At 39.6% G+C, this 23770-nt stretch overlaps 1 long non-coding RNA gene across 1 annotated transcript in view; it reads left to right on the forward strand.

The window, feature by feature from the left end:
- The first annotated feature begins 200 nt into the window (after nt 1-200).
- Nucleotides 201-23770, forward strand: part of LOC136007164 (uncharacterized) — a 63209-nt gene continuing 39639 nt past the window's right edge. Inside the window, exon 1 of the long non-coding RNA XR_010609516.1 lies at nt 201-274. This is a non-coding gene — a long non-coding RNA (uncharacterized LOC136007164). The remainder of the gene's footprint in view (nt 275-23770) is intronic.

The following is a 23770-nucleotide window of genomic DNA, read 5'->3' on the forward strand; positions in this document are numbered from 1 at the left end:
ATCCTGATGTAGAACAGCGAGAATGGAAAAGTCCCACCAGAGCAGAATTAAGATGAACTAAAAGGATTCAGCTGTGCTTCAATTTATACTAGCAACTACAGCTACCAACAGAATGAAAACAAACCACCTGCTAATTATAGCATCTTCTGGAACACCTGGATTGGATCTGGGCATTTCCTGTTCCTCATTAACAGATAAAAGCAGAAAATGGAGCTTAGAACAGTGATTGAAGTTGAGGATGGACTTCTCCTTTAGGTGCTGCCCTAACATTGAAGTAAGACTTCATTTCTTTCTTATTAGCTGACCCCTTTAATGAAAGGGAGGTTATTATTTTAACTTCAGGTCATAAGAATGTCTTTCCATATGCCTACTAGAAAAGGCAGAAGGAAACAGGGTCCCTGTTAAGTGCTTTGCTGTGATATCTGGTGGAGGATTTCTGGTCTCTAAATTCAAAAATATGTAGTTTGGAGTAAGGGGGTTATCCATATGCCTGCATTAGCAGTCTGGAAAAATCAAGAGCTCCAGAGATGACAGGGACCACCACCTTAGGTGTGAAGCAAAAAACTGCTCATGTCTTTTCTTAATTGATTGCAATGCCTAGCAGAACAGGGCTCCATTATCAGTGGTTTTTCTTACTTGTTTTAAGATACTCAGGTCCTTGTGATGTAGAATTTAAATCTCTCTTATCCTCAGTAATTTATGCTGAAAAGCTTTAAGTACTTCCCTGTTGCTTTAGCATGCTATATTGCTGTAGCACCTTTAAGATCATCTGATTTTCAGGATAACAGCTCAAGGCAAATTGCTTACTGAGTGTATATATATGCTTATAGTACATAGGAAGCCAGGATGCTTAAGCGAAGGCTATGAATCTTTATGTGGTGGCCAGACAGCTGTTCTGGCTGTGATAGCCAGAATTATATTGTGCCCTTAGAACCTGATTCTCTGATATCTGCCCTATATTTACCCAAAAACCTCTTCCCCCATGAGGAGAACATGGTGAATTGTATGGCTTTAAACTGGTAAGAAACATTAAAGAGTAGAGGTCTTTTTTTTTTTTTTTTTGGCTTTAAAACAAAATAAAATCATTTGGCCCTGAGGTTTCTTCGATCTTTACTTTGGTCCCAATGTAAAGAAAACAAATGATTTTTTTTTTTTTTTTTTTTTTGTCTGAGAGGAAATAGTGTTATTTCTGCTTAGAAGAAAGGAAGTTACATACACTCCAGGTAGCTTTCTAGAACCTAATTATCTCAGCAATAATAACTGTGGTCTGAATGGACAGGTCTTGCTTCTGGTCATTTTGGAGAAATTCTTTGAAGGATCTTCTGTATAATTTTATTATCACAGTTGGGATTGCCTTCTATTTATTTTTAGTTGCTCTCTGAAGAGCTCCTATCTTTCCCATGGCAGTTTCTAGGGCTGGGGAATTGCCTCGCGGAGTGAATATGCGTTCTGACACTACTTTAATACATCATTACAGATGCGCAGGTACTTCTGCCAGCTCTTCTCTAAAGGTATCCCCTGAAAACAAAGACATAATTTAGAGATGATTCTGATTTATCTGGTACCAATAATCTAGTGGCATAAGTCCATCAAAACCAGCCAATTAATTTCACTGACAGAGTCCAGAATAAAAATGGTAGCTTATCTCTTGCTTTTAATACTTCTGATAGGAACGGTATGTTCTTGAATGAAATGTAAAATGACTTATTATGGGAGTTACTTATCAAAATGCCTGGGTATGTTCATTCTCATAAGTAACTTGCAAATTTAATGTTCAAAACCTAAAGGTGAATGCAATTTAGCCCAATTAAAAGCTCTAGAATTTCTCTGTGAATACAGGCAGCAGCTAAGACAACAAGTGTGATATATTTAATAGTCCCTCTGTTATTGCTGACATTTTCAAATAGCTATTTTCTAGAGAGCTCACATCCTATTCTTGGTAATGTCTTGTTTGCCCCAGGGTATCGACTCTTTCAGTTATTAGTGTATAAGGTCTGATTATTTTTTTTTTATGCCAGAACAGTGTTTACCTCGGCAGGCAGTTAGCTCCATGTACAACCAGCCCTTCGCATGTATCAGCCTCTGAAATGGCAGCAGTGGCAAAGGCACAGCAATAACTTTGTGTTTACACCTCCAAAAACCATACCAGCTCTCTTAAGAATGAACAATTGTATTTAGTCCAGGTTTTCTCATGCTTGTCTGGTACTGGCTGAATAAGCAGAAGTACTGAGTGGCACCACACATTTCATGTAAGTCAGACCTGGGAATCAGCCATGTTGTTTTGCTCTTTAGCAGTCTACTGAGCTTCATATAAATGCAGAGAAATAAATCGCATATCATTTGGAAAAATGTAAATATTAAGATTTCAGCTCCTTCAGTTCTTATATTGTTTTTTTATTCTTCTTCTATATTTTGAAATACATACTTAAACTGTATACATTTCTAATTAATCTGGGCCAGTGATGGTGAGCTTCTGTCTGGAATGTCACCATTAGCACACAGCACTGTTGTAGAGCAGCGGACACCACCCATGCTGGTCCCGACTGCTGTTCTTACGCTGCATCCTGGCGCTGCGGCTGGGGAGGATGAGCTGTCCCACAGTCAGTTTCTTGGTATGAAACACAAAGGCATGAAATGGCTGGTAGGAACTCTGGTCATACAAGTAAAATCCATCAGAGGAAGATTTCTTAACTGGAATCTTCCAAGAGGCGAGCCCCACCATTTGCTGTATTTCATGGAAGCAATAGTATATACTTAAGCATATACTTTCGAAGGACTTCCCAGAACATGCTCCTCCTCAAGTGAATATTTATGTAGATGATGTAGGCTCATCACAGTATTTTCTGTTTATCTATAGTTGAAAAGAGGATGTATTAAATTACTTGGTAGCAGCTAGGACAGACAGTTCCATTTTCTCTTTATTAAATCACGTCGCTTAAACCGTTTGAGCAAAACAGTGAATCAAAGTTCAGAGCTCCTGCAAACTCCACTGACTTCAGCTGAATTATATCACTTTCACCAGGGTTGAATTATTTGTGAAAGCAAACCCTTCAAAGCTGTTATTGTGGTAAAAGGAAAGGAATCCCACATCGTTTTATATATGATACTGTGTCTGTTTTTTTCTACTTCAAGTCCTGTTCTTTACAAAAGTCTTCAGTTTAATTGGCTCCAAAGAAGAATTTGCCCACATTTAAATTATCAAAACCTCAAGCAGAGCTGATAGGAGTAAAGCCAATTATTTGTACTTTATTTTTAGTAAACCAAAACGATCACAATATAAAAGGCGCAAAGATTAACCCAAACTCTCTAACATTTTACTGTCTCAAAAAAAACAAGATAAGGACTTTGAAAAGCATCCAAGTAATAAATTCAGGGAACCAAACATGCAGTTTTCATAAGTTTATTACAAAGAAATGCAAAAGATGATGGGCACAGATGAAGTAGGAAAAACTTTAGCAGCCTTTTGTGTTCGTGGACTTTAAAAAAAATAAAGTGGTCAGATGTAAGAAGCTGATGATGCTGAAACCTGGTGAGGTGCTGGGGGAAGGGTAAAAGAGGGGTGGTAAATGGAATGTTCCCAGCCTCCTGTCTCGTGTCTGCAGGCACTATGCAAAGCCAATGATTTTACCCTCTTTGGATAAAAGAAACACTTAAGAGTATGGAGACTTGAGTGTCCTGAATGAAGCTGCAGAGGACCCAGGCTCAATGGGCTGCTGGGCAAGGCTGTGATGATCATCCTTGCCCCAGAGAAGGAGCCAAGCTCCATGTCCATGCAGCTGGAGCAGAGCCCCAAGTGTGGGAGACTATGCAATGTCCATGGAGCAGAGGTCAGGAGACACTCCACCCATGAAGGGCTGTACCCTTGCCAACCCCACTAGTGCAGTAGATGAAGAGTGTGCCTCTGTGAAATGCAACTACCATTTTCAGGCACAAATCTAGTTACAAATATAAACATCCTGAAGTTTATTAAGATCTTTGTCAGCAGATCTGTTGCTAGGTTTTGTTCATAATCATAGCTGCTGTGTGTTTGGGGTAGGGGGTTTAACTTTTAACCCTCTATAGCCTTGCACAATTTGCTGAAAAAAAGGAGATGATTCTAATACTTCTGAATACTGATAGAGCTGTTTATGAATGTTGAATATGCTATTCTTTTGCAAATCCACTGGAGACTTAATTTAGTCTAATGTACTCACCAGGGAAAAGAGATTCAGCTTTACTCTGAAATTTCTGGTTGTATCTCAGGCCTCATAGAAACTAATGCTCTAGAAATCAGCATTTTTGACATGGTAATGAATGACAGATAGGAATAGTTTTAAGCATAATGCTTACTCCCAAGGTGCCACATTTGCAGTCACTTTTCAGAGCAGAATTATGTTTTACTTTTTTGTGTGTGTGTGTTGGATTATTTTTTTTTTTCTATTTTCCCTTAAATCACAGATCTCCACATTCATTTCATGTAATGAAACAGAAGGAATCAGACCTTTCCTGTTTCTTTCTTGCAGCATTTTGGTGTTCTTCTTGCTGCCTCTAAAAATCTGGCCATGAGATGCATAGGCAGACAAAGGAGCTGTGCCTTTTTTCCTGTGCTTGCAACCAACGAATAACAAAGGATGTTTCTTCTTTACCCTACTTCCTACTTCTTCTCCCTTTTTCTTTTGTCATGTTCACATTTATTTTGGGAAGTAACTAGATGGAAGAGCTTGAAATGAAGGACCTATTCAGACCCAAGTGACACATCTCTGACCATAGCATCATATTTTCCTATAAATTTATATTTAGTCTCTGTACTTGAATATCCCACTTCAGTTATATGGGTAGCACAAACTGACAAAGGTGTTAACTGATTGATTGGTGCAGCAAAGTAACTTCCATTTCATTTGTGTCCTCCACCAGCTCTACATTTTCCATGCAGAAGGGCTGCCAATTCTCACACCTAACGGGTGAGTCCTTCTATTTTGTCTTGCTTGAGCAAAATTCCATTGGCGTTTCCAAACTGATGCTTGCACCCAGGCATTTCCTAGCTCACTGGGCAACATACTGGAAGGTGAATGAAATCCCGCATGGCACAGTCTCACTTACCAATTATTCTTGGAGTTGCTTTTCATAGCCTTTCCAGGCAGTCCCAGCCTACTTGACTGTCATAGCCTTTGACTGCACTGTTTCTTCTCCATTAAGTTCCTACAGTTCTTACAGCAACAACGATGGCAAAGAAATGTAGTTTCCCTCTTTTGACATGTCTCCAATCTTATTAGGATCTCCTGCATGAGTTATTTCCAGGCCCTGCTGCAAGCAGAGTGTTTTGGATAATGCTCTCATGATCAAAATTATTCAATGCAAATCCGGGAAGTATTCGGTATTACCTGCACCTGAGGTGCCTTAGAGCTGACAGATGAAAATATAAATGAAATACTGTGATAGAGTTGAGAAAAATAATGGCTCCAAAGGAAAAGGAGTATATTCTGTCCTGGTTCATTTTTGCAGTGCTAAGTGGTACGGTTTTGGAGTAGGCATGGTTCTTCACTGGTTGTCCATAGCTATAGCATATGGCCACAGGTTGTTAAGTTAGAATCTCTGCGGTTGCTGTTTGTTAAATTAATTTTCCATCACAACAGCTCAGACATTCTGGGGATGTGCCTGTGTATCCCATCACAGCTTTATGTTGCAGTGACATCAGGGAAGGCATGCTTCGGGATCACTGCTGCACCATCCACTCAGCTGCTGCTCATTGGTCTAGGGAGAAGAAATAGGGCCAATTAGTCAGCAGAGGGACGCAGTGGGCCAGAGTGCTTGTAATTTTGTCTGCCCCAGTCAGAGAAATCTGAGATACAAAACTGTAGGGTGCAAAGACTTACAAAACAGACTTTGGCAGTGCCTGGAAAAGCTGGAGAGGCTGATACATGACTACGCTAGGCTGTAGCTTGAAGTGGTTTTCAAGTATTGAGGGAATTAAGAGGTGGAAAACATGTTTCCAGATTTTTTTATAATATCTGAGAAGTGCAGGGTAAGAATACCGTTTCTTTCATCTTCCATTTTGGTCTTCTGCTCTGTGCACTGAAAGGCAACTTTTACCCAAAATTACCAGCCCCGCACATGGTCGTTTCCAAGCATGAACTCCTATGGTGACTGCAACATTGTACCATTTATGCATTCCAAAATTATTTCTAAAATAGATTTTCCATGTGCAAAATCAGTCATCTGTTTAGCCAGGTGTGAGAATCTATCAGCTGTGCACACAGGTGTCAATGCTTGAAAAACGATCCGGTTTCTTCCTTCATACAGAGTTTGCACAGGGGCCTGTGTCACTTAAGTCTCTCTTAGGCTGCATTTTGAGGATTTAAGTGGAATTTGAATGGTACTTTCTGTGCTGAAGGCCGTCTGCATAGGGCAAATGCTTCATAAAGCAAATGCACAGATGGGCAAATTTGGCGGCCCATAAGTGAGGCTGGGCTTGAGGCCCAAATCGATAATCTTGCCCCAGATGTGTCTCCTAAAATGTGTCTAGCTCTTGTCAGGCTCATTAGAGAGGGGTGGGTTTTGGCTGGTTTGTCTTTTTTTGAGTGAAAACATAGCATTTCTCAGTGTATCAATGTTCCCAAACTCAAGTATTTAATAACCTCTGCTATCTAATACCTGACTTGGCTTTGCATTAGAAACAATTGCTTGCAAAGTGTTTATCTACTGAGTGAGAATGATTAAAAGAAAATATAAAGTTCTTCGTATACTATTTTTGGGCAACACAATGACCTTGCTGCTATTTTAAATATTTCTGTATAATTTATATTAGCTATAATACCATCAATAAGGCTGCTTGAAAATTAAGTGTCATTCTTGGCTTGAGACACTGGGTGTGTTGTGGGACTGAATGCCATGTGCCAGAAAAAAAATTAAAACCAAAACCATGGTCAAGTAGCTAAATTTATGGAGAGAGCAAGCAACATGGGTCTGAACAACACAGCTATTTTGGACGAACAGGCATGCCTCCATCTGGGAAAACCTTAAAGTTCCCCTCAAATCTAATTGCTGGTAAGCCAAGGTGGGTGGAAGAGCAGCAAGCTGGTGAAGCTGTAGCTGGTGGTGATGCTGTTGTCCTCTAGCTAGGCAAAGTAGGGGGTGCTGGAAAGCTTCGGGGAGTGGATGGCAACTTGCTGTTATTTAAGTCCCTAAGTGTTGAAATACAGTGGTCATTTCCCCTCTAAGAGGAGGCTAAAACACCCAGCTCAGTCTATCATTCATTTTTTTGGTGAAAGTCTCTTTTTACTCAGGTAGCTTTTGTCTCTACTTCTTCCTATGCAAGTCAGTTTTCCTCCAACGTGGATGACGTTAAGTATGCCGTGCCAGAGGAGGCCCCTCTAAGGCATTAATTCTTCCTTATCTCTGCTGGAAATCCCTCCCCTGTTACACCCCAGGAGAACATTCTGCCTTTTTCACAGCTGCATCACACAGATGGTTTCACGATCGTCCTGCGCTCTGCTAAGACGATGTGAATATTGAGGGATTTGGCAGTACTTCCTGGCTTCTGGGTCCAAGTGCAGGTCCTGGACACATCCCAGCTCTGTGCTGAGATGGGATCTGGATGTGCACTTGCAGCCTTTTCCTCCTACCTGTCCATACCATATTTTCCATGGAACTAAATGCAGAAATGCTGTCCAAAAGAGAGACTTGGTACGATACATTCTGGCCAGGTCTCCTGTCTAGATAATCAGTGAACAGGATCTTGGAAAATACTGCAGCTTGTATCAGTCGTTTAGACACAGCCATATATACCGTATCTTTTTTCATTTTTCCTCAGGTGTTTAGAACAGACTCCACTCTTAACTGATCCTATTTGACATTTCCTTTTTTCTCTCACTACACCTGCCTAACAAGAATATTTTGTCATTGTTTTTTCTATAGAGCAGCAAAATCTCTGTCTATCTATCTATCATCTATCTATGTGTATCTCCTGGGTATCTCCTACTCTGAGGACTGTGACCTTCTCTTCTCTGAGACTTCCTCAAGAGCCATCTGCAAAAATTATTCTTCATACCTTTGTGTAACCAGTTTGCTCCACATTTTGAATCTACCACTCTTTCTTCACACACTATCAAATTTCAGCTACTTCTGTTGCTTTGTATGCAATCTAGACTAACATTGTATAGCTGACTCCCTTGTACAGTAACCTCTTTGTAATCCTCTGCAGGTGACAGCCTCCTTGAAATGATTTCTAAATCCAGTCCAGGAATCACTAATTCCTCTCTCTTTTAAGAACACGAACAGAAATTCTTTTTAGTATCTTCAAAAACAGAAACAATGAAGACACCAGGAATTACAGTGGTGCTGTTAAAATGTTCATGTGTTCAATAAGAAAATTGATCTGCTCTTTGAGATGATCCATTTACGCACCTACTGTCAAGACTAAAATTAAGAGATAAATCCTTTGCAAGAGATTTATTGCATTATATTTGGATGTGAGATGTTTGGTTTCCAAAGGACCATTCTAACAAGCATACCTAATCACTTATAAAAGTCTGCTGCTAATGACAATTGTTTTCTTGCAGACTTATCCCATCAAGCCATCATTCTGGGTTTTTCTTTTTTTTCCCAGTCTCAGAAACAGTCTAGCTTTGTAGCTTTGCAGTTGTGTGTATTTTTGCTGAGTTGGTGAGGCTCTTTAACTTTTAAGTATACGCTAAAGACCCATGACACTAAGATTTATGACACAAGCCAATGAAAAAATACCTCTGGTGGTATGCAAAATATTCAGAGGGTTTAGAAAAATAATAGTCTCTATATGTACCAAACTGCTATTAAGAATTCCCTCAAAGAAAGCTTTAATTTAAAAAGTAGTATTGTATTTTACCTTCAGAAACAGTCTGAGGAATATTTTTCTCTTGTGTTCCCATATTTGCTATGATAAACACTTGCAAAATGCTATAGGAGAATTTCCAGAACACTTCAGACATGGAAATAAGACAGCATGTAAGAATCTCATGCAAAAGCTGTGGACTCATGGCATCACCAACCCACTCAGACACTTGAGAGTAATATAAGATCTGAGCTGTTCTGTCATGACATCAGAGTTTCTTCCATTAACCTGAGCCCCTCAGGACACTTCTCTAAAACTTTCTCTCCTGTGAGTGAACGTACAGATTACCAATACCCTGCAAAAAGATCTTGTATCAAAACTCGCATTAAAGTCAATGGGAGTTCTGTGGCTAACCTGTCCATACAGCACACTTAAACTCTGGGGCTGAATGGCTAACTACTTAATATTATACATGTAGATCTTTTAAGAACACTTTTTTAAAACAAAGCAACAATATTTTGCTGGGAACATGAGAACCTCAACACACTAGGCTTTTTCTTTCTTTTTCAATGGTCCTTCCTGGATCAAGCAGGCAACACTAGAGGGGTCTCAAGCTTGCACTGCTTGAAGGGCTTAATTGCCTTGGGGGACAGAAACCAGAATCCAGCTACAAAGTTTTGGTCTCCATCCCAGATACTTAGTCTATTAAATGAGTCAGGAGGTTATGACTAAAAAGAAATAAGCCCCACAGCAGAAGTGTATTTTGCAAGCTGCTCTCTGGAAAGATGCTGACGCGGAGTCAGACTGCCAGTGTGTCAGGAGATGTACTGATTCCTATTGAAATAGATGGTTAGGGGAAGGAGGGAGAGAGCAGACATTTGCAGGCTTTTTGAAGAGGCCAAAACTAATTCTTTTCTACATCTTTAGATACTCATTTCCCCGCCCCCAAACAGTTTTAGCAAGACGTGACTTCAGGCAATAATGTTTTTCTAATGACCAGGGGCTATTGAGTTTCTGTGCAACATGGCTCAGGAGCGTGGGAGGTCTAGCAGCTGGGAGCAGAGGTCTAGGAGCCATTCAGTCACTCTGTCACTTAGGGCAAGTTATTTGACCTTTCTGCATGCTCTGTAGAGCCATGTCAGATAAAAAAAGTGGCTTGACACCAGAATTTCATGCAATACTAGAAACCTAACCTGAAATAAACTTCCTTTAGTTCACTGAAGAGGTCATCTATATAAACTTGAAATGTCACCCATGTCAGCTGGCTGAAAAGCTGGAGAAGTCATCAGTTCACTTTCCAAAGTCTGTCCTATCTTTACATTTTCCTTGAAAATGAAATGTTTATATGACACAAGCAGTGTTTGTGGGCACAGAACAGGTGACCAAGTTGTGACTCAGCATTTGTAATTGCTGTAATTCTCCGTAATTAAAATCTGGTGACCTATAGCCATGTAAGTCTGAAATTAGATGTTGTTTCTGAAAGCACAGGCTTGTGTAAATTTTTCAGATTAAATCATAATTTTTGAAGTTGAAAAAAACTACTTAATTAAAAAGCCTTCTCCTTCCAGTTCACTCAGTCATTAGTGGACTGCATCAGCAGATAGTAAAACCACTCTGTAAGAAAGTATTTGACTATTTGAATAGTTCAGAGGCATAAAAGTATTGCTGTTCTTGTTTCTCTTTGCTTGCTTTGATAGTACTACAGAAAAATACACAAAATCCCCAAATACAGTTTCTGCTTGCAGTGCTTTCAGTCAGACTGAAAGTGTGGATATTTACACACTGGAGCTTGTGGCTGAAAGTGCTCAAATTGCTTGAGGCCACTGAGTTGGTAGAAATGACTCTTCTGATTTCATGGACATCTTTGTGAAAAAGGAAAGGATATTAGTGTTTTTCACCCTGAATTACCAAGTGCTGATTTAAAGGGAAAAAAAAAAAAAAAGACAAAAAGGATTAAAGGATTTTCAAAGAGGAAAGGGAAATTCACTTAATTTTTGGACTGAGGAAATAAAGAATGTTTCCTAAGGTCTATACTGGACACACTGCTCACTTTAAAGGTCATTTTCTCTTATTATTTGCACAGAATCATAGAATGTTTAGGATTGGAAAGGACCTTAAAATTATTTAGTTCCAGCTCCCCTGCATAGGCAGGGACACCTCAGATTTGACCATGTCACCCAAGACTACATTCAGCCTAGCCTTGAACACTGTCAGAGATGGAGCATTTACCTCACTTCTTTGGGCAACCTCTTACAGTGCCTCACCACCTTCACAGTAAAGAACTTCCTTGTATCTAACTTGAACTTCCCCTTCTTAAGTTTAAACCCATTCCCCCTTGTCTTACCTCTACAGTCCCTAATGAAGAGTCCATCTCCATCATCCTTGCAGGCCCCCTTCAGATACTGGAAGGCTGCGATGAGGTCTCCATGCAGTCTTCTCTTCTCCAGGCTGAACAGCCCTAACTTAGCCGGAACACCAAAAATGCATACTCAGTGTTCATTGTGAGGAGCACAATCAAATCACAGAATCAATAGGGTTGGAAGGGATCTCTGGAGATCATCTAGTCCAATCCCCAGTGGTTGATTAATGTACTTGCTGTACCTGAATCCCTTAAAATCAAAACCCCTTATACTCAAGTATAAAGACCATACTATTTCAGTGTTCAAAACTGCTTCCCTATGAATATGCTCATGTGCCAGCCTAACACAGCTAAGGCCAATTTTAAACATGCAGTGCTTCTCCACTGGGGTTGCAACTGGAGCAGAGATCATGCTAAATTACTGATGTTACTATAGAGCAAGTAAAAGCACTATGTGTGACTTCTATAAAACACATGAAATGGCAAAAGTTTTGCCTTAATTTTTAATCAATTTCCCCCAGGTCTTTGCTTTGAGTCTTATTTTCTTATGTCTCTATAGCGTCCTCCTTGTGTTTCATTCCAGTAAATGCACTGTAGCCATGCTTTGCAGCTGTAACATGTGACTTGACCTGTTTGATTACAGAATTTGTTCTGATTCCTGCAAAAGTTTTTGCAGCTCTGCTCCTCCTGTTATCTGCTGCCCCCAGTCTGGTGACTGCCCTTAGTAAAACCTAAAGCTAATAACAGGACCATCTAATCAGCACTGTGAGTTAAAGAACATAAGACGTTCATGCAACTTTGCTTCAATCATATGGCATTTTCCATGAGCTTGAATAGTCAGCACTTACTGTGCAACTGAAGAACAGAGGTACTGTATACCTTGCAGTTACATAAAGCACTGCCTGTTTTAGTAATGATCCCCATGCATCTTTTTGGGTTTAAACTCTTTGTAAAGATTGGAAAATTGTGTAGGTGATGTTTTCAAATTGCCTGAAAGGTCATAAATAATAAGTGCCTGGGTATTTCTGCTCACAGCACATAGGTCACTAGAGGAGGTATGTGTTGGGGAGTCAATGGTTTTCATACCTGAATATTTGTTCCTTAGGCCAAGAAAAGATCATAAGATCAGCTAGTACAGACTTGTAAAACACACCATTATGCTTCTGTTAAGTATTCTGTGTCAAGACCAAAGACTTCAATTAGTCTGTATATTAGAGTCAAAAGCATAAAACATGACTCTGCAGGCACAGACCCCCCTAGGAGGATGGCTAGATGGATCCCCAGGAGGGTGTCCTCCCATACTAGTGCTGTAGAGAAGGCTGAAAGCCAGAAATGTCTCCCACCTCTGGCTGGTGGGAAAATTTCTTCTGTTCCCAAATAGGTAGAGCCCTGAGAATGATGTACTAAATGCTCAGTAAACTGAGGGGATTTCTCTGTGCTCTCAGAGATCCCTGTCTCCTGCTGCAGTCAGTCTCTGATGCTGGGGAAGGAAGAACAAAGCAGGCTTATTGCTCAAGCAAAAATAATCCCACTCAAACTTAGTAGAGAGCCTTCATGTACAGGATTGATGCTGTTGCACAAATGTGTAGCTGTTAAATGTGACAGTCCATTGCAAGCAAAGATACTGTGAACAAAGGTGATAAATGGAAGGGTCTTGTCCCAGTCTTGACACATACATAGGCTGAAGAAATTCTCCTGAAAAACTGATCAAAGCATACCTTAGTAAGTTGTCTGATTTTATGTCAAAGCTCACCCGTCTCCTCAGTAAGTGATTTTAATGTTTAACCCTCACAGCTTTGAAGGTGTCTATTTCAAGGTTGCACTAGTCTAACTTTAGCTCCCAGCCTTAACAGAGAAGTCTTAACAGCCTTCATCACTAAATCTCTTGTCCATGCATATTGCACTGTCAAGGCATTTCTTGCCTGCCTTTCATACATTGGGCTCCTTTTGGCCTCACCTCAAAAAACTCCCAAACCCTCTGTTCTGGTTCTGATATCTCTCAATTCTCACTGGTCCTGGCTATATCTTCTTAATGTGCAACACCAAACCTGCAAGATGCTTCATCACTGTTCTCATTAATATTAATTTTAAAATGTATTTAAGGAAAACAAGGCACATTTGTTGCAGCTTTGGACTAGGAGCTCATGGGGGGGTAATTATCCACAATTATCACTACCAATGACCTTCAAGTTATACTAAGGACTGAGGTTTCCACAGAAAGACTATAGGTGAAGCAGTGGCAAGTCTTCCAATAAGGAGCCTGCAATAAACAGGAGGGGAGGGGAAGATGACCATATTTGTGCATATTCAGATTCTTGACCCTTCTTTGGATGAAATGCCTTTTGCCTATTGATGACTCAAAACTCAACCACAGTAGGAAAATTGGATGTGTTAAGAGCATTAGTAATTTTCTCTTTTCTATGTGTATGGAGAGGAACTGTCCTTTAGAATTCCAGTTTACCATCTCTGTGAATGCCAAGCAGTGGTGCAGCTGACTTTATAGGTATGCTCCCTTACCTCTTAAAGTGGATGAGGTTAATTTATTTTATGGGGTTAATTTAATTTTCTGCCTTGCACATTCAGTCAAGGGCTTTCAAGTGTACAAAACTGTTTAAAACACAGCAAAATATATTTGTTTTATCAGCTCCCATGGTCAAAGTCTGGAGTTCTGCTTTACAGGTGGATTTTAATTTTCTTCTTATAAGAATGTGATGAGTTTACTTTCTGTAGCCTTCTGCAACAGAAAGAATGAGAGGCATATGACATTATTTTAATCCTTTCCTTACTCAGGTATTGGAATGTAAGGTATAAAAAGAAAAATAAATCTGCTTCCCAGAATTCTGAATAAGATTTCTAGGAATGGATTAAACTGAAGAGTTAAATATTTTGTAGCTTTTAACTTAACCAGTTGCAATTAGGTCACTGTGATAATGTGCACCAAGATGTGAGTATCTGCAGAGTTCAAGGTGAAAACGTCACCCATTGCCTCACTGCTTGCTTACTTTCTTCTCTGTGGCCTCATGAAAATTAAAATTACTTTTGTACCAGTTGTTTCACACTCTGTTGCTGTGATTTGCCCTGGGATCTTTGTCTTCCTTTTGGTGCTTTGTGCTGTGCGTGAAAGGAGGCAGAGTCTCAGATGGGCAAGTGGGTGCTGTATTAACTGATATAGCAGCATGTAAAATGCAGACTGTGGGGTCAGAAAAGCAACAGAGAGGGCTCAGGAGGCTCCACAAACAGGGGAGGAACCAGCTGGGGCAGGAGCTCCCGGTCATTTGGAAGAGTGCAGGGCATCATCTGGGGTTGCTATCTTCCCATTGGCTCTGATCCTGGAGCTCCAGCACTGCCCTGGCACTGACTGGAATCCCAGCCCAGGATCGGCAGTGCAGCTGGAGGCTGCAGGGTGCCCTGGAACAGCAAGGAAAGATCAGGAATAGTGTTTTTACTTGTAGTATTAAATTCAGCACTTGGAAGATTCAGTGCTGTTAGCTGACAGAAAATAGTAGATGCTGGAAAATACTTCTGCAGCCAGACAAAGTGTCTAAATGCATGTTTGTCTCCAAACTAGTGATGAATGTAGTTTTAATGAGCGAAACTTTTGGGACTATAACATTTTTTAGCTTACTGTAAAAATGTCCAGCTTACTGGGTTTTTGAATGGCTTTAATACATTTTGACTATTAAAATTTTAACTTATGTGAAGAGTATAATGTCATTTCTGGTCTAGTGTTCTTACTTTCTATTCCATGGACATTGTGAATAACAATGCCAAAAAAAAAAAGGCTTTTCTTTTTTTGTGTGTCTTTAGCTCTTTTTGAAATTGGAAGTAAAACTCATCAGCAACTCTAAATCACCAGCAAAAGTACGGCTAATTGTCCATTTCGTGTGTTTTCTGGAAATCATGCAAGTATCACACATCACATGAAATTAGCTCCTTAAAACACAATATATGCAGTGAAATTTGTTGGATGCAATAGCTTAATAGTGAAGACATGTGCAGGAAAACCTATTGAAAGTAGTTTGGTATCCAGGCAGAACTGATGACTAACAGCTGTCAGGTGACCATTTGCAAAGGAATAATTTTCTGCCTTAGCTATCTCACTCCAAAATCTCCTTCCCAGGTTCGAGTACTTCCCAGAGACCTGGGGAAAGAGGCACAGAAGGGCACATGATGAGAAAAAAAAACCAGGAAAAAGGCAAAAATAGAACAGTAAAATATTGTATCTCTGGTCCTCACGTGACTCATATATCAGGTCACATATTATGCAAAAGTCTTCCACCCCACCCCAGTGCCTCAGTCGATCAGGCAAAGCTCCCTGCCTACCCCTTCTAGGAAGAGGTTTGCTTACATTTCTCTCAGTGACATAGTTATTGAGGTTGCAATAACAAAAGGATTACACAGATATGTGATTGGATATTGGAAAAGGGTCTTTGCAACCAAGCAGAGAAGGAGGCACTTAATTTGTTTGAAAACAAAAGCTCATATTCTGGGGGAATCTACAGCACAATCTGTGTGAAGCCCTAATTCCCCAAATCCATCTGTGCTTCCACCAGTACAGAGAATTACTGACCCTATCAATGCCCCAGATGGCAGATAAGGATGCAGAAAAGGGTTGCTTGTTTTATTAACTCTAGCTACCATGGGGGAGGGGCTAAGCCTACTATTTCAAATTAAGGACACAGAGAATATACTATGACAATGAAATCTAATTAAAATATCTTTCATGAGAAACCGCGACAGAATGTTTCTTCTAATACCTTTTCCTGTTGTTGTGGCTGGTGTGAATGAAGCATATGCGTAAAGCTGAAGGAATGAGTTCTGCCTCACAAATGGAGGATTAATTAACAAATTTTGCAACTAGAAGGGCAGAAAAAAAGGCTGTTTCTTTTGTGATATTTATCTGGGAGCAAAGGATTTCGATGAAGTCTAATTCTTGGAGTTTAAGTTTCTCCACGGTTATTGGAGAGACAAAGACTTCTGCATATGGACTTGGAGTCCTCTGAGGAGGATTTTTTGATTGAATAGGGAACATCAGTTCCCAGTAAAGGTTTGCATGAGATATGAAAAGCTCAAGAGTGTGAACATCCTGCAAGGTCTTCCAAGGTTTTTCATCCTGTTTTTGGAAAAAAATGCTGGAAGTCATGTACACCTGAGATTAAGGGTCTCATTTACTACAGCAAACACAAATTTTAATTTGTCTGCCAGCATTGTATGTAATATCATTACCTGTGTGTAATGAAACACTGTGGTATGTCTAGAAAGTAATCTTTCCACGTATAAACCTGCTTTCCTATGTTTTTAACCATTTTATATTCCAGTAATCAGAAAACTATATGAATCACTGGTGTGAATTTCCCGGGTTTGCTATTGACAAGACAGATACAAAGCAGTCTCACCAGGCTAAAAATTATCTGATCTTCACTGACAATGTGTTAGGAAAATAATGTAAAGCAATGCTTCCTTCTAGTTCTTTTAAATTGTTTTGGTGGTCATAATTTGTGATCTTCTTGAAAGTGAGTTTTGAGTAAGAAGAGGATGTGGACACACCATGGCTTCTAAAGAGAGTAAAGGGACACAAAGTCTAGAAATTAAAAAAAATAAATAAATAAAAAATGCTGAAAATCTGCACTTTCTATTCCATAGCCTCTGAAATGAACCCATGGTATTTTCACAATATAGTTTAAAATGAACCAGGCTGCATTTAGTTTACAACATACGTCAACACATAAAAAGGCACTTACAAAAACTACTGGAAGTGAATAGGGGAGTACTTGTTTACCCATCAGGCAAAACCAAAGTGTGATTAGCAATAAGTCATTAAAATACTTGTGAGATGGAATATCAGTGATGGGATGAAGAACTGCAGTGAGACTGAATCTCATTGCTGTAGTTTATTTTGTTGGGTTTTTTAATAGTATATGTATCTTTATATATAAAGATATTTTTATATAAAGATATTATGTATAATATCTTTATCTCACTGTGATTTTGCTTACTATATTTGCTTGATAATCATGTACTTTAAGGATAAGTGAAATGTGGTAGAAACCAGCACCCTGTATTAAGACTGATTTTTTGACCAGTCAAAACAAGGCAGATTGGACAATGTAAATCTCTTCAACGATTACAAGTTCAGCTGATGCAGGATGGATGCCAAATGTTTGTTAGCATTGTGCTCAGTGAATCTTTAGTGTACATTTGCCTGATGGATCCCACAAAAAAGACATATGAAGCAAACAAAACTGATGCATTTTGGCCTTCCTTTACTTTCATGGGAAATGGTTACTTTTACTGTAAAGTTTTTATCTTAGTTTACTCTTTTAGAAGAAAACAGATTTTCATAGCTGGAGCCTTCCTTACCCATTCAAAACAACTGTGCCTAATTCAAGCAGCAAGTCAGAGTTTAACTCCCTTATATTGTTTTGTACCTCTTTGTCTACAGTCATAACTATGTGATCAGCAGCACATTCTTTTGTGTGTGCATTGTTTCCATGTACGAAACATCAAGGAGAAGGAGGCTGTAAGGTCTCCACAAATGAGGAGATACCCGTGGGCATCACAGCAGAATGATGTGATAGAACCCCTTGAGACTGGGAAATACATCCAGAGCACTGCACATGCAGAAATATCCCTAGGCTGGGAGGGATTCAGTGGTTTGAGGAAAAAATATTTCAAATGAAATAATGGGTAAATTTTACACAGCTAAAAGTTGTTTAAAACTTGCTTGCATAATACAGTGTTCTTCCTTTCATTAGTGATAACAGGAAATATTTTAAGGCTAATGTCGTAAATGCCACATGCCAGAAGAAAGTATATATAGTTATTTGAAGGAAGTATTACTTCGAATAGTAGGAATGAGTAGTAGGATGAAACTGAGGAACAGAATATGTAGGCTAACAGATGGAAAAAAAGAATAAATCTGTTTTGTTAAGTGAACCATGAATAATCTGTTGAGGAATATAGTGGAAGTTTTATCCCCTGAGTCACTAGAGCTATATAAAGCTCTCAAATGTGCCTATGGGGAAACATCACCATGCTGGCATGAAAGTGACTTGCCAGTAATTTTATGGTTGCAGTCTTCCTTCAAGTCAGGAAGACTGATTCAGCTCTAAAAGTGCTTCACATTGCTTCATATCTCTCTTTTTTTTTTTTTTTCATATTTAGCTTTGTTTTGATATTAGGCTCTGAAGTAGCTGCTGATATGAAATGGGCTGTTTTGGGGACAGCTTGTACCCAGGACAATGCACAGAGCACTGCACAGCTTGGGGCCATTGGGAGACAGTGCGTAGGTTTGGATGGTTGTATGAGATCCATTGCCTCACTTACTGAAATGATGGGACTTCAGTTCTCCCATGAGAAAACTAGGCCGCAATCTGGTCTAGTGAACGTGCTTTGTACTGTCTCTGGGATTACTGAAAAATATGTTTGAAATGTGCTGAGCAATGGGGGTAGAGGGACCAGGTCCTTCCAGGGAGAGAAAGGTGGGGAGAGGTCTCCTGTGAGGATGGCCAGCAGGCACAGGAACAGGTCAGCAGCTGCTGTTGTGTGACCGCAATGCTTCCACCTGTGCCCATAAACCCCAACTTTGGACCATTGTCCTGCTGACCTAGATAACCCCTAAACCCAACTCAGCAAAGGATCAAATAACACCAACAGTGTAATAGCATACTGGCTGGTCAAAAGCAGCATCAGTTTCAATCCTGAACTACTCATTAAAGGTAGCTTTGGGATTGCATTCAAAAAGTTTGTAAGAAAGTGTTAACTGTTAGGACATAAAGGGGCTGTGCATGTATCCTTCTGGGCAAATAAATCAGGAAGAAAGCAAGCAGTAGTGGGTCCCAGGGATTTAAACAAATTTGAGCATTTCATTGAGACACACCAAATGCAAAGTGAAGATAGAATTAATTATGAGTATGTGACTTGTAAACAACCCTTGAAGGAGAAGAAAACACAGGGAAATATTTGCCTGTATGAGCATATTTGATGATTTGATGTTTCATCTCCTGACCACTACTGAAAACTGAGCTGTCAGCACTGACTGTTAAACATTGTTCCTGGGTGCTAATGAGCAGATCAGAGCCAAACACTTTATACATCAGTTTAGGAATGTATTTTTCCACATAAATTACTTAATTTGTCTAAAATTATTTGTTCATTTTAAAAGAAAAAGTAGCACAGTTCGTTCCAAAATCCCCATGAGAGTGTAGAGCAAGGCATGATATAGATCATCAATGGTTTCTGAAATCAAATACCCTCTTAGCCATGGGTAAAAGAAGCCTTGAATAGGTATGCATGAAATCATAAACCAGGATGACAAATACATTATTTAGCAGTTAGTAGTTCTGTTTCTTCCCCAAACAGGAGGACATATAGCTCCTTTTAGTTGTTGTTTTATTATTGTTGTTATTATTAGCCTTACCAAAACCAGTATGGATATTCTTATCATGTTCAACAATGTCTGATCCAGATAAGTGAGGTAAACAAACACGTCCATCTTTTCATTCTGAATTCATGACTTCTCTGGTTAATCATGCATTCTTTATTGTTGAACGAAAGCTTCAGCTCCAGAAAAAGATCTTTCAAAATAGTTTATTTTCACTGGTATTTAGTCATTATGGAAATCACTCATCAGGAGTTACTCAGAAATTGTGTTCTTGTTTTCGGAGGAAAAGGAGGGATAAAAATATCTGTGGCTCTCTGACTCATCCTATTCTTTTGCAGTTTATGCAGAGAGATTGCAGGTAGAAGGGATTGTGTGGGGGTATGAGGAATATGGGAACATTAGGAATGGTACTGTTGCTACTCCCCAAAAGTTAAACAAAGGAAAACTGTCTCACTGAAAACCTGCAATCACCTAAAGAGGAACAAAGGCTGTAACTGCACAACTGAGCTATGCTGATAAAGCTACCTTTCAAAAACAGGCCTGGGTATTTCTTTTCTACACTAGTGAAATCTCTGGAAAGTCCTAAATAATTGACTGCTCAGAAGCCAGCAACTGAAATAGAAGTTGGAAGTGCTGTTTGCACAGGTGGCTGGCCTACTGGCAGGATAAATGCTTACTCTCTTGCCCGTATCAATTATTCTGAGATTGTCTGTTCAATGTCTGCCAGTTTTGATAAGAACAAAATCCTTTTAGAAAACTGCTGATGTAATATTTATCATGCTATCTTTATGGGATTTAATTTTTATTTTTTTTCCCTTGTTTTCCTTTTTGCAAGGATATAGAGAGTATAAAGGTACAGAAAGAGCTGCCAAGACAGTAAAGCAACAAGTCAATTAAACAACTACCCCAACTTTCCAGAAGTCTAAAAGTAAACAAGCTGAGAGACCCTCTGGGGATCTAGATTGTTTTACTTCAAAAGTGTGGTATGGGCTTCTGTACAAACAATGAAACTCAACCATTCATCCTTGCAGTTGCCAAGGGACTTACCTGTCATCTGAAAAAGCCTGACTTATATGAAACTTAGCTGACTGGCCCAGACACTTCAGTGAGTCTCATGCCACACACAGAGATTTGCTTAAAATGAAAGCCTCACCTTTTATTAGCTTGACCAGGGTAAATCCTATGGAATTTCCCCAAATAAGCAGATGCTGAGACCAAAGCAGTGTTCAAAATGAAGCAATGCCTCATCTTTCCACACGGATCCACCCAAGCTACAAGTGGAACTTTCCCTTTGAGCCAATTAAAACTTCTGGTGGCATTGCACATATTCTGCACTGTGTGGTTCTCTTTAAGCCCTGACTTACTAAGTCAAATGTTTGTGAGAAAAGCAGATCTCCTTGAGAAAGACAAATAAAGTTCAGCAATAAATTGCTAGTTCTCCTGTCAAAGGAGGGAAGCCAGAAAAAAGAAAACCAAACTCTGATTTGTCACCTCAGTGCCAAAAATGTAGATTTTTTTTTTTGTCCTGATTCCTGATTGCAAAACTCTTGGATTGACAACTCTGTGCAATTCGGAGCAGCAATAGAGAATCAAGCAAATACCACCCACCAAGTGTTTGGACTCAGGAGCAGCTCTGTTCCTCTTGTTACCTCAGTTAACCTAGACCTGCTCCCTACCCATACTGTTTGTTTAACCTAAAGAATAATAACGATCCAGTGCTGCCAATTTGTCATGTGGGAAAAGTTATCCAGTCCCTTTTAGAGGGCTCATGGGCCAAAGCATAAGAGGAAGTGTGAAAACTAACAGTGAGAAACAGGAAAGCTCTGGTAAAGTAGAAATGGTGGCAGAAAACTCCTGTGAAAGTGTATGAACATCTCAAAGGAGAAAGCTAAGTTGACATTTTAAGGTGTGAAAGTCTCCTAGCCCTTGGGTGAGGGCATTTTGCATAAGGATGCACCGGGACATGGGGTGGTGATTAACACTGCCTGCCTCTAGATGCACATCCGGTGCTGGGTAATGTGTGAGGATCCTCAGAATCAGGGCTGCCATAGGAGACAGTGTTCCTTATCAGGGCTGCATTACCCTGAATCTTGTACTGCTGTCATTACAGTGCACTGGCTTCTCTTGCACGCTACTTTGACACCAAATGTCTGTTGGCTTGGCTATACAGAGTTGGAACTACTCTGTTAGCGATGGAGCAAATGTGTGAGCAATGGGAATAGGTGGAAAGCATGGATGAAGGGCAGAAAATCCCTGCATAATGAACAAAGGACTTAAAAATATTTTGAAGGTGGTTACTTCCCTTATACAATGAAGCTCAAGCAGCGATGCTGGAAATTCTTGAGGCTGGTCAGGTGAACCCAGCATATAGAGACGACTATAAACGCAGAGAATAATTATTTACTTTATTAGTCCAAAACCATATTATTGAAATACAGTCAAAGTAGAAAAATCTGGGGACTGTGGTAAACTGGTTCATGCATTGGCTGGTTTTCTTCCCCATTAATGGAAAACTTAGAAGAGACTGTGATCTGCAAATACATGGCACTTTAGGTATTAGTACAATAATTTCATGGACAGCTATTCTTTCCTCTTTGTTCAGATTCAATGTTAATGAGAATTTGATGACACTGGAGCAAGACATAGAGTACTAGCAACATAAAATTCACAGTCACATACTAATGGCTAAACAGGAGAACCCAGGCTCTGCTGATGCTAATTCTGCATCCTGCCCAAGTATGTGGTCTTTGTTTCTAGACAGAAAGTGTAAGGGAACTCAAACAGTAATGTTCTTCCTATATTCTATATTTTTTTTCCAAGCCAACTCCCTTTTCACAAGGAACGATTCTTAATAGGCTGTCATCATGCTCACGCAAGGTAGGACAGAGCACTCACCTACCTCAGCAACTAATCTTTTTCTTTTGAACAAGGCTGAGTGTGTGGTTTCCACTTCAGACAAAGTGTATCCTCCAAGGAGAATGATTCAACTTATGGATTTCCTGTACTTTCCTGTTGTCTAGCGGTGTCTGGGAGCTAATGTCAGTACTGTGCCTAGTTATTATCATTCACTAATCATATATTTTAAAGGCTGAAAGTCCTCTCAGAGAGCACTGCTTGGTTCAAATTTCTGAAGAAAACATTTTTGCTTGTCCATGATTGCCTGGGTACTGATGACTTTTCTCTGTGTAGATCACATTTTTAAAGTTCACCCTGTAATCAAATTAAATGACAATAACATCCTTCAATGATTCTCTGGGTTAGTGGGTTTTATGAAATCAGCAGCAGCTCAGTGGCAACTGTTTTTTTCTTATCATTATCATCCAATTGCTCTGCCAAAGAAAAGCACATTCAACAAGTAGGTAAAATGACCAGGACCTGAAAGAGGAGCACCCATTTTCCTTTCAGAGTTCACTCCCTTGACAGGTTGATGGGGTAATCTGACATTATCAATGTCTCTGAGATGTTTTATGGAGAAAATTGACCTTGCTATCTTGGAGACCTGACACAAAGAGACAAAAGGAGAATCTTATTTCCAGTTATGCTTGTTGACACAGATGAGTAAACACAAACTGTAAGAAGCATGCATGGCCACAGACAATCTTGTAAAATAACAATTTTTTTATGTCAAAATTGGATATGTACAGAAATATTGCCAATGCCTGTTGTGTGCTTGATATGTGTGATCCTGGACAAATGAAACAGAAGAAGCAGAGTCCTCCCCCTGTGTCTATCCATATGAGTTTATAAATTTGCATATACAGTACAAAATACTAAAAAAAAAAACCCCAAAAAGTTACTGCATGTATACATGCTATATACAGTATGTCAGCAATTACAACAGATGTACTGTGATAAAGACGTCAGCATGACAAATTGCCAGGTCATGATAAACTAAGCCCTCTTGTGTTAAAGGGCACTCACATTTGACCTCTTCACCTACAAAATGTTTTTGTGCTAGGAGGTTTCCTGGGACACCCAATCCAATGAGCCTCTGTCTAACAACTGCTGCCTTGAAAAATAACCAAAACATATGTTTTGACCCCTCTCACACGAGGTTTTATAGGTCTTTATTTAAAATAAATGTATTGCTCTAAATTGGAGTCGCTGCAATAGTCAGTGCTGGGTTTATTCCAGGCACTGCTTTCAGTGCTAGGAATCTGTTGTATCCTGATCTGATTCTTGTCCACATAGTTTGGGTCTTGTCATGATCTTCCTTGCAATCTCAGTCATCATTCTAAAGCTC

Source organism: Lathamus discolor, chromosome 1 (genome assembly GCF_037157495.1).
Source record: "Lathamus discolor isolate bLatDis1 chromosome 1, bLatDis1.hap1, whole genome shotgun sequence".
NCBI lineage: Eukaryota > Metazoa > Chordata > Aves > Psittaciformes > Psittacidae > Lathamus > Lathamus discolor.